The sequence below is a fragment of the Nannobrachium achirus genome (genome assembly GCF_963921795.1).
Source record: "Nannobrachium achirus genome assembly, chromosome: 17".
Taxonomy (NCBI): Eukaryota; Metazoa; Chordata; class Actinopteri; order Myctophiformes; family Myctophidae; genus Nannobrachium; species Nannobrachium achirus.
The window spans coordinates 22,417,022-22,431,700 of NC_137824.1; positions in this window are offsets into that span (position 1 = coordinate 22,417,022).

Genomic DNA, 14,679 nt, shown 5'->3' on the forward strand with positions numbered 1-14,679 from the left:
TCCCTGACGGTCGCAATTACTTCTCCTGCAATTCATGAGCAACTGTTGCTTGCATGTTCCATCAATCATTGCACATTATATAGGTATACCTTCCCATTCTACTTTCTAATTCTATTAAAGTGAACTCATAAATGTAATATGAACTCATTAAACGACTCGAGTCAGCAAACGCTTCTCAGCATTTTAAACCTCGGTTCACAAAATGGATATCTCCTGCTGTGTGCCCTTGGTTTCCTAGCGTTGAGTAAAGCTGTGCTGTTTCTAGGTCATGTTACAAGAGCAAGAAGAACCATAATGGCCAGGTAGGGAGATGACTGGGGGTGCGATTGATGAGGCTCATTGTGGCGGCGTCGACACATGAAGCTAATGAGTCAGAACTGCGAGTCAAGCTGTCGAGTGATCACCACCACCCCTCCGCCCCCCAAAAGAAAAAGAAAAAGGCAGAGAGAGGAGAGAGAGAGAGAGAGAGGGGGAGAGAGAAAGCAGACTGAAAATGAGAGAGGGCTGAGAAGAGAGCTTACCAGCTGCTTCACCCGAGTTCAAAATGTCATTATACCAATGTTATATCTGTATATATATTGTTACTGATATAAAATCAAGAAAAGCGCTGCTAACTACCCCCAACTGGACTAAAGTGTTTAAGTGTTGAAACGGTTAGTGCCTTGGAAGTTGATATCCTTCTATACTACTTGGTAAGGGAGGACCGGCCGGCAGGCGGACCTCTGTCACCTCTGTCACCTCTGTCACCGATCATGTCATCATGACTCCCCCATAACCATGTAAGGAGTTCCCAATGCAGCCACATCCAAATATGGAGTGTGTTGTCTAACCTCAAAGTGTCATGGCATCAGTCAGCTCCATATATGGGCACAAATGGACAAGGACTGACGGATACATAAATCTCCATATATGGGCATATCACACCATGCCAATATGGGCATATACTGACGATATCGGCCCAAACCTCCAGCATTGTATATTCTCTGAAGGATTCACATATTGTAAACACCAAAAAGCTTTAAAGGTGGTGACACAATTTATGCATGCAGTGGAATGGAAGTGACAATGTGGGCCTAATGGTGGCACTGAAGAAAAGGCCATGGGGTAACCAAAATCAGTAGGGGGTTCTCTCAACTACAATGAGAGAATCATCGCTGCGAGCAGAGTGGGTAAGCAAAACTATTTTATTTTCTATTTAATTATTTAGTCATTTTCCCGGAAGGCACACACAAATTAAATACCAGCATCTGTTGTTTGTTTCCCAGGGGGAGGATGATCAGCGAGAAAGAAGGAGGGGGTTGCAGACCTGAGTAAAGGCAGGTACTGTATACGGCCCAGGCAGTTTTATGACCCTGCTGTGAATGAGCAAGCAGAATGGTGTGTTCTACTGTGTTACGCAATATATGTAGTGTGACCTGCAGAAATATTGGCTTAGGAATGCGACAAAAACAAACAAAAAAATCGATGAATTCAAGTCTCCGTGGGGTGAGTAAAAAGTCATTTTGGGGGTGAACTATCCCTTTAAGGGAGGACCCGCCGGCCAGTCGGCGGACGGACCTCTGACGTCACGCTCAGCCATAACCATTTAAGGAGTTCCCAATGCAGCTACAGTACGCCCAAACATGGAGTGTGTTGTCTAAACTAAAGAAAATCAGTCAGCTCCATTATATGGGCATATACTGATGACATCAGGGATCTCCATGTATCGGCATAAAAGGGACAAGGACTGACATCTGAGTAAAGGCAGGCCTGAGTAAAGGCAGGTACTGTATACGGCCCAGGCAGTTTTATGACCCTGCTGTGAATGAGCAAGCAGAATGGTGTGTTCTACTGTGTTACGCAATATATGTAGTGTGACCTGCAGAAATATTGGCTTAGGAATGCGACAAAAACAAACAAAAAAATCGATGAATTCAAGTCTCCGTGGGGTGAGTAAAAAGTCATTTTGGGGGTGAACTATCCCTTTAAGGGAGGACCCGCCGGCCAGTCGGCGGACGGACCTCTGACGTCACGCTCAGCCATAACCATTTAAGGAGTTCCCAATGCAGCTACAGTACGCCCAAACATGGAGTGTGTTGTCTAAACTAAAGAAAATCAGTCAGCTCCATTATATGGGCATATACTGATGACATCAGGGATCTCCATGTATCGGCATAAAAGGGACAAGGACTGACATCTACAGAGATCTCCATATATGGGCATGAAAAGGACAAGTCCTGAAAGATACAGAGATCTCCCTATATGGGCAAATCATATTTGGACGGATTAACCCCGCGAGGGCCCCTGGCCGGTAATTTTTTAGGGCCCCCCCACCCCCCACCATAACCCCTCCTCCCTCCCGACGCACACTATCCAGCTTGGATTTTAAGCCATGATGATCATCTGTGGACCAAGAAAGCACCTGTAGACAACAGAGGAGGGGCCCACACATTTGATTTTTGATTAAAATATACATTTAATTTTTGTAAATTGTCAATGACCACGCGGGCCAGTTCCCCCAAGGGCCCCTGAGAGCCAAGGGCCCCTGGCAACGGCTCCACCGGCCCAATGGTTAATACAGCCCTGGGGGCTGGTTCACTTATCCACTGCCAAACTAGGAGCAGTAAAACAATGCTGGGCTTGCCAACTACCACTTCGATTTGAAGTACGGTATAGACCAGGTTATTTATATCACACTTTTCTCAAAGCTTTAACCGATAATAAAATAAAAACAACTTTATTAGGAAAAGCTAGTTCAAAATTATAGAAATAAATGGTAGAAACGGGGGATTACAAATAGATTTGCACTTAAAAGCTGGCTTTGCTTTTCTCTTTGTGACCTTTTCACATGTATTTTTGAGCACTCCTACGTCTGGCTTTGTGTGTAGGTTCCTATGTATGACTGTGTGCGTGAGTGTCCGTATGAGCACGGAACTCCATGTATGGGACGGTAGTGGCTCAGGGGTAGAGAAACCGCCATAAGAACACGGAGGGTTCCAGCAGGGTTCCCAGTTGAACCCGGGCTTCGCCAGAGTTAGTGTCGAAGAGTCCTTGAGCAAGACTCTGAACCCCTAGTTGCTCCTGATGAGCAGGAGGGCGCCTTGCATGGTTTCTTCCGCCATTGGTGTATGAATAGGTGAATGTAATGCAAATTCTCTGTAAAGCGCCTTGGATAAAGGCGCTATATAAATGCACCATTTACCACTTATGGAGATAGCTCATGTCACGGACAGAACTGCGCATACAAGGAGATATGCACATGTGTCGTGTTTGATACCATGCAAAGTGTACAGTAGGTGCGAGTGTTAGTCTGTGGATGATTTTCCTTTCTTATAACAGCTTGAGTTGCGGTGTTATGTATGTAGGACGCCAGTAGCCTATGAGAAGTACAAATGGGAGGAGCGGCGTGGAGAAAATAATGACTCTCATGCAGGAATGGAGAAACAAAGCAGGAATGCCTTTTTCCTTTTCTTTTTCATTTTAACCAATTAAGGATTCAGCCAATTCATTTCCCCCAACACATGTATGTGTTGCCACTGCTTTTGTACCCTACTGGCTCACCTGCTAGTGAGAAGAGAGGATGTAGCACTTAAGTCCTGTTCCTCCCATTCAACACCCAGATTACTCTCCCCAGCTGGCTTCCCTCCCCTGAATCACATTGATTCTCCCATTAAAAGAAATACACATATCCAGTGGCGTAAAGTAACTTACTGTACTTTTTTTGCTGTATTTCTACTTTACTCTGGTATTTCCAATTTCCAATACGTTTACTTCTACTCCACTACATCTCGGAATCAAATACTGTACTTTTACTCAAACTCAACTAAACTTTTGTTACTAGTTACTTTGCAGATATAAATTACAATATTACAAAACTCACATTAAGCACTTTAGTCCTATTTTATACCTATATAGGCTATTTGAAAATAGCCGATCTACAAGCTCACAAACACCACGACACGTTGTGGGCTTGTAGATCTGCTATTTTCAAACATTTTCTACTTTTTACTTTTGGTGCTTTAAGTACACATTTTTGATACCAATACTTTTGTACTTTTACTCTAGTACATTTTGAATTCGAGACTTTTACTTGTAACAGAGTATTTCTATATTGCAGTATTGATACTTTTACTAAAGTAAAACATTTGGGTGCTTTTTCCACCACTGCACATATCCCAGTCAAATACTTTTGCACGTTTATCAGAAAGGCAGGTTTATATCACTTTTCTTGTCGTCAGGTTAACGTTCGTTCTCTGTGCTCCAAACATGGAACACGTCTTCTGTATTCTTTATATTAGGATATCTTCTGGAAGATTGCATGGAAACACAGACCCAGTGGGTCACTGCGCAGCTCCTTTAGTCATCTCCATGGCAGCCCGGCCCCCTACCAGTAGCAGCAGATGTAGCCACAACACTTTACTGAGCTGTTTTTGCTGAGCCATGACAATTTGCAACATCAGATAACCTTGCCATCATTCACACACACGCACGCAGTACAACACACGCAGGCACGCATGCACGCACCCACGCACGAACAACCAAGGACGACGACTTGGCATCTTGTCACTGTATGGGAACTGTGTCATCTTCTTAATCTCTGCAGACAATGTGAAATCATGGAACTTTAGTGCTTTTTTTATATTGTATTTCATACAGCACAGTACACAGAGAGAAGGAAACAAAGAGAGAGGAGAGTCATACGAGACAAGACAGTGGTGGGATTCGAACTTATGACCTTGTTCTCACAAGAACATATGGTCAGTGCATGCATTAACTGGCCGAGCGACCAGGTTCCCTGCAATGTTTGTTTTTTATTACCTTCCATATAACGTTTGTCTTTAGCAACTTTATACTGTAAGCTGTTGTGTATTTAAAACTCTTTGCTGCTGTACAGTTTCACATTTGCAAGCACACAGTGAAATGCCCCCTCAAGGTTATGGACTCTAATGAGATTTGGAAAGACCCTGAGGACGCTGTGCCTCATGAATTAATGATTTGAGAAAGTATTTACTTAATCCTCTTTATTTTCCATCTTGATTATTGTTTTGGTCTTTCTTTTTCTTTAGTTATTTGCTTCCAATATTTGTGTTTTAATCTTTTTGCATGGGTCTTACTTTGCCAATAAACACCATACCAAACTACAGTATGTGTGGTGAGCCTATTCCACTTTTGTCAATGAATAATTACATTCATATTTCCTAAGTATTTGAACACATTTACCATAATACATATTATTATAATAATAGATTACAGATAATTTGTTACGCCTGAAATAAGATCTGTTTAACCCATTTAGAACGGGTACACAATTTGTGTTTCATTATTTTATGCTTTAACTATTGAAAAATAGCAGATATACAAGCTCACAGCGCGGCACCGAGTGCCGCGCTGCAAGCTTGTAGATCTGCTATTTTTGAAAAATCGTGAAAATTAGAATTTTGACCCGATTCTATAAGTGTCTTTTGAATCCTTCTAAGATTTTTTGAAAAACCTATGTTTCTATGTCAGCAATCTGGCTAGCCATCGTCAAAGAAAAGGTCCTTTTTACTTAAATGGAGCTCAGTTAGTCTGTTCTTGAGAGACTACTATGTCAGTGGTTCTCAAACCTTTTCATGTGAGGGACCCCCTAAATGATATGTATTTGTCCACGGACCCCCATCTCAAAATATCTAGTTCCAGGGACCACCCAGAAGCAAAATTTGAGTTACAAACGTTCGCTTTGAAAATACATATATTCAAAGATTTGCACACATTTTCACGGCTTTTTCAAAAATAGCAGATCTACAAGCTCGCAGCGCGGCACTCGGTGCCGCGCTGTGAGCTTGTATATCTGCTATTTTTCACTGGTTAAAGCAGTCAATAATGACTAGGTCTAAATGGGTTAAAGTCCCCATGTGTGTGCCTGGGGTTTGTTAACCACATTTCACAGAGCTCCCCAGACATAGCAAACAGTAGCCTGAAGCAGACATACTGTATATCCAGCAGTTATTAGAGACTTAAATGGAGAGGAAAAGGCGAGTGCACCCTACCCAGAAGATTACGTTAATGAATTCAGCTGCTTCGAAGGATCTCCTCCTTTGGTGCCCATGTTTTTCTCCTTTTTATTATCTGCCTCTATTTGAAGAGATGATGATGAAGATGATAGATGCCCACATTTTGACTCAGTAAACACCTGGTTTTGTCTTCACAGCTTATTTGGGGATTTTATATTGTGATGATTGTTATGGTTGGTTTGAGAAAAGTATATTTCGATCAAGTCAAGTAAAATGAGAACATGAGAGTGTAAAGTTTGAGATTTCTTTAAAGAATGACTATAGCTTGACAGTTGACTTCAATGAGTGTAAGGTTGGCACTCGGTATGCTTAAACTTGCAGCTTCCTTGAATATCGAAGATCTGGGATAAGCTTTAGATGTCCTTATCACAAATAGTCATTTCAAAGTAAGTTCAGGAGGGAAGACGCACCTCATAACACCTCATAACACCCCCCCCCCCCTCCCACACACACACACACACACCCCACCCAAACATTTCTGATCTCTCGCAGAGCAAGCAGAGTTGTATTTATACATGATAACCATATACATAAAAAGGTAGACAGACACCGCCTCTGATTCTGTGGCGTTTGAATCTGCTGGTGTCATATTTGGAAGGGAGAGTTCATAAGAGGCAGCTGCACAGCAGCAGCTTGGAACTTGGCAGAACTCCACTGGAAGAAGAGAGACTGGTTAGTTTGATGTGCAGCTTGGGATGAGATGAGTTCAAAACGAACTGCTCAGGGAGTACATTGAGGATACCCAATTTGGTATCGACAGCCATCATGTTATGTATGTTATTGTCATTAGTTGTGTCCCAGTTTTACAAATTGAGGCTTCACATCGCAAAACTATTACATCCAGAGTGGCAACAGGGCAAAGTGCAAAACAGTTATCTTCAAGGGATTTCTGTTATTTGACATTATTTATTAATTTAAAAGAACAAGATGATGCGCACATCCTTTCCAAGTGCTGGTGCTGGGCTCAGGTCGACATGAGATTAAAAAGAATAAAGGCCAGCTGATGGCCGAAACGTCGTCTAACTTTATGTTTTAAATAAACAGTGTGGAGCATTGAGCTGTGTGCGGACCTCTATTCTTTTTAATCTTATTAATTTAATAACCATTATACTGCTCTGTGACTTTGATGTTATAATTGCTTTCAATTGTTTTGGAGTGTTTAGCTTTCAGTGCCATTAAAATATGGAACACAGACTGTCCTTGTCTAACCAATTTCATTGTATTTGCTTTTTTTTCCTTCTTTTTTTGCGTTTGGCTCAAAAAGAAAAGCCTGGGCTAGCGTGTTGACATGTTAGGCATAGGAAGTGGGAGTCAACCTTCCATTTCCCCAACCAACCAGAGTGCAGGGGCCATTGCTCCAAATGTTGTAATGTCGAGGAGGCATAGGGTAGGAGGAGAAGAGGATGGTAGTGGTGGGAGGTGGGGGCGGGTGCACAGATCGGTGAACCAATAGGATCTCCCCGTTGTTTTCAGCCGGGAATTTGAATCCGCCACCTCTAGACCTTGTGCCTTAGGGCAGTAAAACATTCTCCACATCTATTTCTCCCTTCTTAATCCTCCTTCTTCACTCTGTTTATCACCCTTCAGCTTCAACCCTCCTCCTACATCCATCAATCCTCTTTATTCAAATGCAATGCTGTTTCCATCTTCAATAAATACAACCCAAACTGATTCATTGTTTGAAGATGTGGCCTTTGCTAAATATCTGTATATGCCCAAACAAACAGAATAAAGAGTGGATATCATCATTTCTACTCACAGGTTATGTTGCTTGTTCAGATTGAAAGATGGAATCCTGACTGTACACATCCTACTACTCCCAAGTATTAACAAGGTGTGCATGAATAAACATAGGTTAGTCCTAACCTTGATTTTTAAGCATTCAATACATATGCAGTATCTCCCCACAACATCCTACAAGACAAACTATTGCTAATGCTGTGTCATACAAACAGCATTGAACATCAAAATGCTGAGACAAAGTCACATGCCTCGCAATGAAAATAGGATTCATTGAAGCCCATAGTCCAACAGATTTCCTGGCCTGATTACTGTGAAGATCTTGCTTCAGTTTTGCCTCTCTACCGAAGGCAGGCACTGTATAAATAGGCACACTGGAAATAGCCCTTCATTCTCAGAGGAGCCTCTCAGGAGAGTGCCTGGACCAATGGCCTAATGCTGAGATACTGAGATATAGGCCAAAAGGAGACATCTGGAGAATAATGATATTTTGTGGAATCCCTTCACCTGTCTTTAATAAACAGTAGTCTTCATTGAAGCACTCGTTGTATCCCTTAAGAAAGGTCTCCAATCCTGCACTTTGGCACTCGCCCTCCCTCTCCCATACTGTGCTTTGTTTGATTGTGTATCTCAAAATGTAGTCTCTGACGTCAGTGATGTTTACCCGTATGAAATAGGCTTTATTGCCATCTTAACACCTTAGTGAAGAATGCTTTCAATTACAAGGATGAAATAGTTACATTTCTTTTTCTAATTTAATAAACTGTGTGTGTAGTGTGTACATGCGTGCGTGCGTGCATGTGTATTTAGATAAACGAGGAGGACAATGAAGAAACATTATCCTCTATCCATTTACACCAGAATACTCTGAGGTTCTAATGAATGCTTATTTACAATCCCGTGCCTTCCTGATGACTGTGTAACTTCTGGCAATTTAATCCAAAAAAGTCTGCTTTTCATTATTCCACAGTGAACTGAGTTACCCTTTTCCTTCTTTTTCTGAGACTTCCCTCTGACCACAACAGCCCTGCCTGTGCATGTGAAGTGTGTCAATTGAACCTCTAGAGAAGGATGCATCTTTACAGAGGGGAAGGCATGCATAAACGAATCAGGGTGCCACTGCCAAGTAAAGGCGGTGGACTTCAACAAACCCAGTCATCATTGGGCCAACGCCCAATCTGATCTGCTATTGCTCATGTAATGTTGCTATAGCTTATATGTCTGAAATATTACAGTAAGAGGCCTCAAAGGTTCAAAGGCGACAAAAATACAATCTCACAATACGCCTAAAGGAAGTACTTGGACGAGGTGAGCTTCCACACATCCTCTCAGTGTCATATTAGCAAGAACGTGATCTCCATCCGACCTTATAACTCATGTCGCTCACTCTCGATAAGAGTGTCAGCTTATTCATTGAAACCTATAATAGCAAGACACATTAGTGTATTTAATGGTGAATTACATAGTCAACAATAGCACTTTGGTTTGATGTGAGGAAATGGAGAGAAGGGAAAAGAGAGAGAGAGAGAAAAAAAGAAAAGTAAATCCCAGCGGGGTAAAATGGCTGCTTAACAGATCTAACCCAAATCTCCCTCATTTCCTTCCCCTGTGTGGCACAGCACTTCAAGGGAAACTGATTTGCATGCAATTGTCCTCTGATTAAATCCTAATCTATTTTTATACCTCACTGATGAGACAGTCATTGTTATAAGTCCTCTTTTAAGTAGAGCTAGAGGACTTTCAGTGCCAATCCATATAACTGAGGGATGATGACTGTAACGGCACCTAGAGGCGAGGCAGCAACATCTAGAGGTCCAAACCAAGCTCTCGGATGTAATAAATCCCAAGCCAGATGCACCTCTGGTGACCAGAGACAAATGACTCAAATGAATCCAGCATAATTACTTGACCATTCACACGGAATTCATTTTCCTCTTACGTCACAAGTGATTAAGTGAATATAATCAGTTGCCAAGCATACACTAAGTGATGATGCCAAAAGTGTATGGTAAATGAGTAACCTTTCCACAGCACCACATTATTATCAAGCAATTGCCTCCCGTCTTTCTGCTCCCTAATGAAACTACGTGTAAGGTAGGTGAGGACCCCTAAAACATAATTCTCCGCCCTAGGGCAAGCTATTTTGAGTTGTTAGTGAACTTAAACGAAGTGAATTTGTGGGCCAAGGTGAAATAGCTCATTATCCTTTTCAGCGCATGTCGTTTTTCGTCAGAATGGTGATTTGAACAGCTCTCAGTAGTCTCAATGGCAATTAATTTCCCTGGCATGGAACTCTACTAAGTACTGTTGTATAACCTTGGTAGTTACACTGTGTGCTTCTTGTTCAACTATGATAATTGTAGATTTTAATGCCACTTCAGTGATGTTAACCTGAAACCTATGGTAATATGTGTTGCTGGATGGAATGAATTCCATGATTGCTTCTGTATAACTGAGTATAACTGTCTGAATGTATGTTCCCCATTGTCCGTGCACCCATTGACCATATTCACATGACACCCATTTTGCTCTTATGTCATATTCCGGATGGCTGCCATGTGAATATGGTCATTGTACTATGTGTGTAGTCTGCTTGTCTGGATGTTGCAATGGCACTTATCATTTAATGTTAACTTACTTCTGAAAATCATTGATTGATTGATTGATTGAAGACTTTATTAGAAGTTTGCATAGGAAAAGGTACAGTTTCATGACGGTACAGTTCACTGGTACAAGGTCTACTAAAAGGAGATCCATGAAAAGACTAAGCTTATTTCCACAGGAAACCATTTAAGTATCTCATATTCTGGCATCATATAGGCCTACTATTACCTTGTTGGCAACAAAATGTTTCAGATTCTATTTCTGAATTTGGATGCTGATTCTGCCTAAATCGTGTACAAAATATCAAAACACAGAACAAACACAACATGTCCATGACTTCATAAAAATAGGGTTTGGGTGCAAAATCGTTGCCCTTTAAGTTCAGGGAGAAAACAACTGGTTCATACGGCATTCCCCAGAGGTCTTCACTCTTTTATTAGACTAGTGATCTTTTCTAGATTACATCATCCTGGAGTTCTGCAAACTTGCACTTGTGAAAAACAATTCAGCAAGTCTGATATGTGGTCTCTTGCTAACGCCATGCCAGTGCAGACAACTACAGAGGTGACATCAGTCTGACATTGCAAAAATGTACAACCTCATGTTACGTCTAGCCCCATTTGAGGGAGAACCAAACTAGCTTTCGAGAGGGGAAAACCCACTGGCCTGTATCGTGGCCTTTAGGAGGATAACAACCTGACACAGTTGCCGTATTTTATCAATTTCAAAAAGGCATTTGACTCCATACATACACAGAGGTACGTATGCTAATGAAGATACTCAAGGTTTACGGTGTCCCTCCCAACCTATGCCATGGGCAATGGGGCCATGTACACAGGTGCAAGAGCCAAGGTGATGACCCCAGAGTTTTATATCCTGTGTGATATCTGTGCTACAAAGAAACACTCTTGCCCTCTCCCTCCTTATTATAGTGCCCTAAATTCTGGGCCCTGGGTACAAGGATTCACTGCGGGCCCCCCATGAATGTTCTTCAAATGGGGAACCGGGAACGCATTATTACGCATTATTTTGTTCACAGCGCTGCAAGCTTGTAGATCTGCTATTTTTGAAAAATCTTGAAAATTTGAATATTTGAATTTGAATATTTTTGACCCGATTCTATAAATATCTTCTAAATCCTTTTAGTTTTTTGAAAAACCTATGTTTCTATGTCAGTGGTGCTCAAACTTTTTCATGTGAAGGACCCTCAAAATTATATGTATTTGTCCACGGACCCCCATCTCAAAATATTTAGTTCCTGGGACCCCCCAGAAGCAAAGTTTGGGTTACAAATGTTCTCTTAAAAAATAAATGTATTCAAAGATTTGCACACATTTTCATGACTTTTCAAAAATAGCAGATCTACAAGCTCCCCCCTTGAGATGCCCCTGGTGCTGGACTAGGCATCCATCAGATTCTTTATCTGTCTCAGTTCAGCAGTAAGGTCATCATCAATATCCAGTCGGAGCTCAGACGGTGTACAGAACGTGATTTAATAATGCAGTTTAAAAAAGGAACAGAGATTTAGCATGCTTATTAAGTTGATAATTATGTCAAGATATCACAGATGTCTCTTGGACATGAGGAGACATTAGGCTACAAGAGGAAGGTGTGATTCTGACCGCATCAGCACGGCCATAGCAGTGGTCCACCTCTCCTTTCCAATTCCATGTGAAGTTTTGGTGATCAGAGAACTATTACCTGTGTCCCCTGGCATCATTATATCACATTACTAGTGCTGCTCTCATAGATGCTAGAATGCAATTTTCCTCAGCAGAACATTGTTTGCGTTTTCCTCCAGTTGCCATATCCATCATTTAAATAGCAATGGGCATTGAGCAGGCATACAAGCTATTTAAAGGTAATGGGAGCCGACACGCTGATTGGTTTAATTAATGTAATGCCCAAAACACACCCGTGACTAATTAAGATTCTAAATACAACCCCTTAATGCATGCTCAGGTAATGTGCCATTTAACAACCTCAATTAGAGTGTACAGAAGGACTAGGGTAGATAGACTGTGAACAGATGAGCTGACGCATAGGAGGTGTCGACTGAAAGCTACAGCATGCTTCTTGCGGAAATTATGTAATTGGGGAGAAAACAAACACCTTGCTGAAGTGCTTTTCAAAACCTGTTGCACCTCCAAGATTATGGACACCAGAAAATACCACGGTATGAAGTTAACTGGGACCAGGTAAGCCAGCAGAACAGGGAACCGGGAGAGCCATGCTTACACCCACAGACAGGGACAGACAGACAGGGTGAGAGATGTAGGAACAAACATCAGGACACCCTGGAACTGTAACATGGCACATCCATGACACAATAAGTAAAGGGATATTCCACTTTCAAAAAGACTTTTGGTCATTTTATCGTCTAATCAGGCTTTTATGAACACCCTGAACAGTTTTTAATTTGCTTGATTCAATATTTAGATATTTGATGTAAATGTTATCAGGCCCTCCAGGGCCAGGGCCTCTCCCCATACACACCCATTGTAACTTCAAACTTCATTTTAACCATGATAGATTCATTAAAAACACCCATTATTTTTTTCTGGTGACTCATAATACCATCCTAATACGTGAGCAGGCCGTGTTTTTTTCAATAACTTTTTTCTTTTATTTTTAATAATTCTTTGGGAAAATGAAAAAAAAAAAATACAATAACATTTTATTTAAAATAAATGAAAAAGGTTATTGAAAAAACACGGCCTGCCTGAGCCTGTAGGGTCTGGTAACATGTACAGTACATCAAATATCTAAATATTGAATCAAGCAAATTAAAAACTGTTCAGGGTGTTCATAAAAGCCTGATTAGACGATAAAATGACCAAAGGTTTTTTGAAAGTGAAATATCCCTTTAATGGCCAGGAAAGCTATTTTTTTCTTCTTTTTTTTACATTATGATGTCATGTGAGGTTGACCATTGGCCTTTTGGACATAGTGTTATAATTATGTCATTACTTGCACCAGCAGAGGGCGCAAGTACTGCACTCGGCTGCGTATGTAGGTAGGTAGGTAGGATTGTAGGAATGTAGGTAGCTGTGTTTGTGTTTAAGCCCGTAGCCCAATGAGGAACCAGCATTCCTGGCATTGCCAGTGGTGATGCGCTCTGCTGGCGCACAAGTAGGCGCACAAGTAGGAACACATACATGGCCTACTTGTGCACATGGCACAAGTTAAGTTGGCACCTCGACAGAGTACAGTTCTAGTTTTATCTGTCCTATTTGCTTCCGTGAGGTCAAACTGACATTGACCATTGACCACAACATTCAAATCAGTTCATCCTATACAGTCCAAGTGGATGTAATCCTCTCAGAGATATCACCATGAGAATGGGATGGACGCAAGGTCACAGTGACCTTGACTCTTGACCATTGACCACCAAAATCTAATCAGTTCATCCTTGAGTCCAAGTGGAATTTTGTTCCAAATTAAAAATAAAAATAAATGTTCAGAGATTCTTCACCATAATGGTACAGACGGAAGGATGGACAGACAGACAGACAGACAATCAAAATAATGGGCTCTTTTCCTTCTTTCAGTCCTGATCAAATAGATTTATTAAAGCAAGAACACTACAATTATTTGAATGTAGGACCTTTAAAGAATACTTTTAATTAAAAATATGCACAAACTGTAGGCCTACTGCTGCTGTTCTGCATACATGATGTGAATTTCTATGCTGTATGTCAAGTTGAAGATTTTCTCATTTCCACTAAATAATTCACTATAAAATGGTATTATGCATGGTATTCAATACACTATATTTAGAGGCCTTATTGAAAAATAAATGCCTTGTGCATTTGTTGATTTAATTAAATTGATTGATTGTAAGTACAGAAAAAGACACTAATAACACCATATCTAATTAGTTAAGCAAATTAATTCTGTTTTGTCACTTTGCCAGCCTCACGTCCTCACAATTCTTTTTTTCACAAAATATGAATAACCAGCTTTATTATTAGTTACAAAACTATGAAAATAAAGTGAGACTGAATGAAAGACAGATATTTCTCCTCAAACAAGAACATCTGTTATGGAAGGGGTGGGTTGGGTTACCAATTACCATAGTCCTCTCTTTATAAACCAGGGCTGGGCAATATAACTCTAAATCAATATCAATTATTTCAAAGCCTCAATTATGAAAGATTATTTAAAAAGGAAATGAAAATAGCAGATCTACAAGCCCAATACTATTTTTAAACACAACCATTGTCAAAGAAGTATAATACGGGGCTTGAATGCTTAATCAGAGTAATCAATTATTTAAAAATAATCTATTCGAATTTCAATT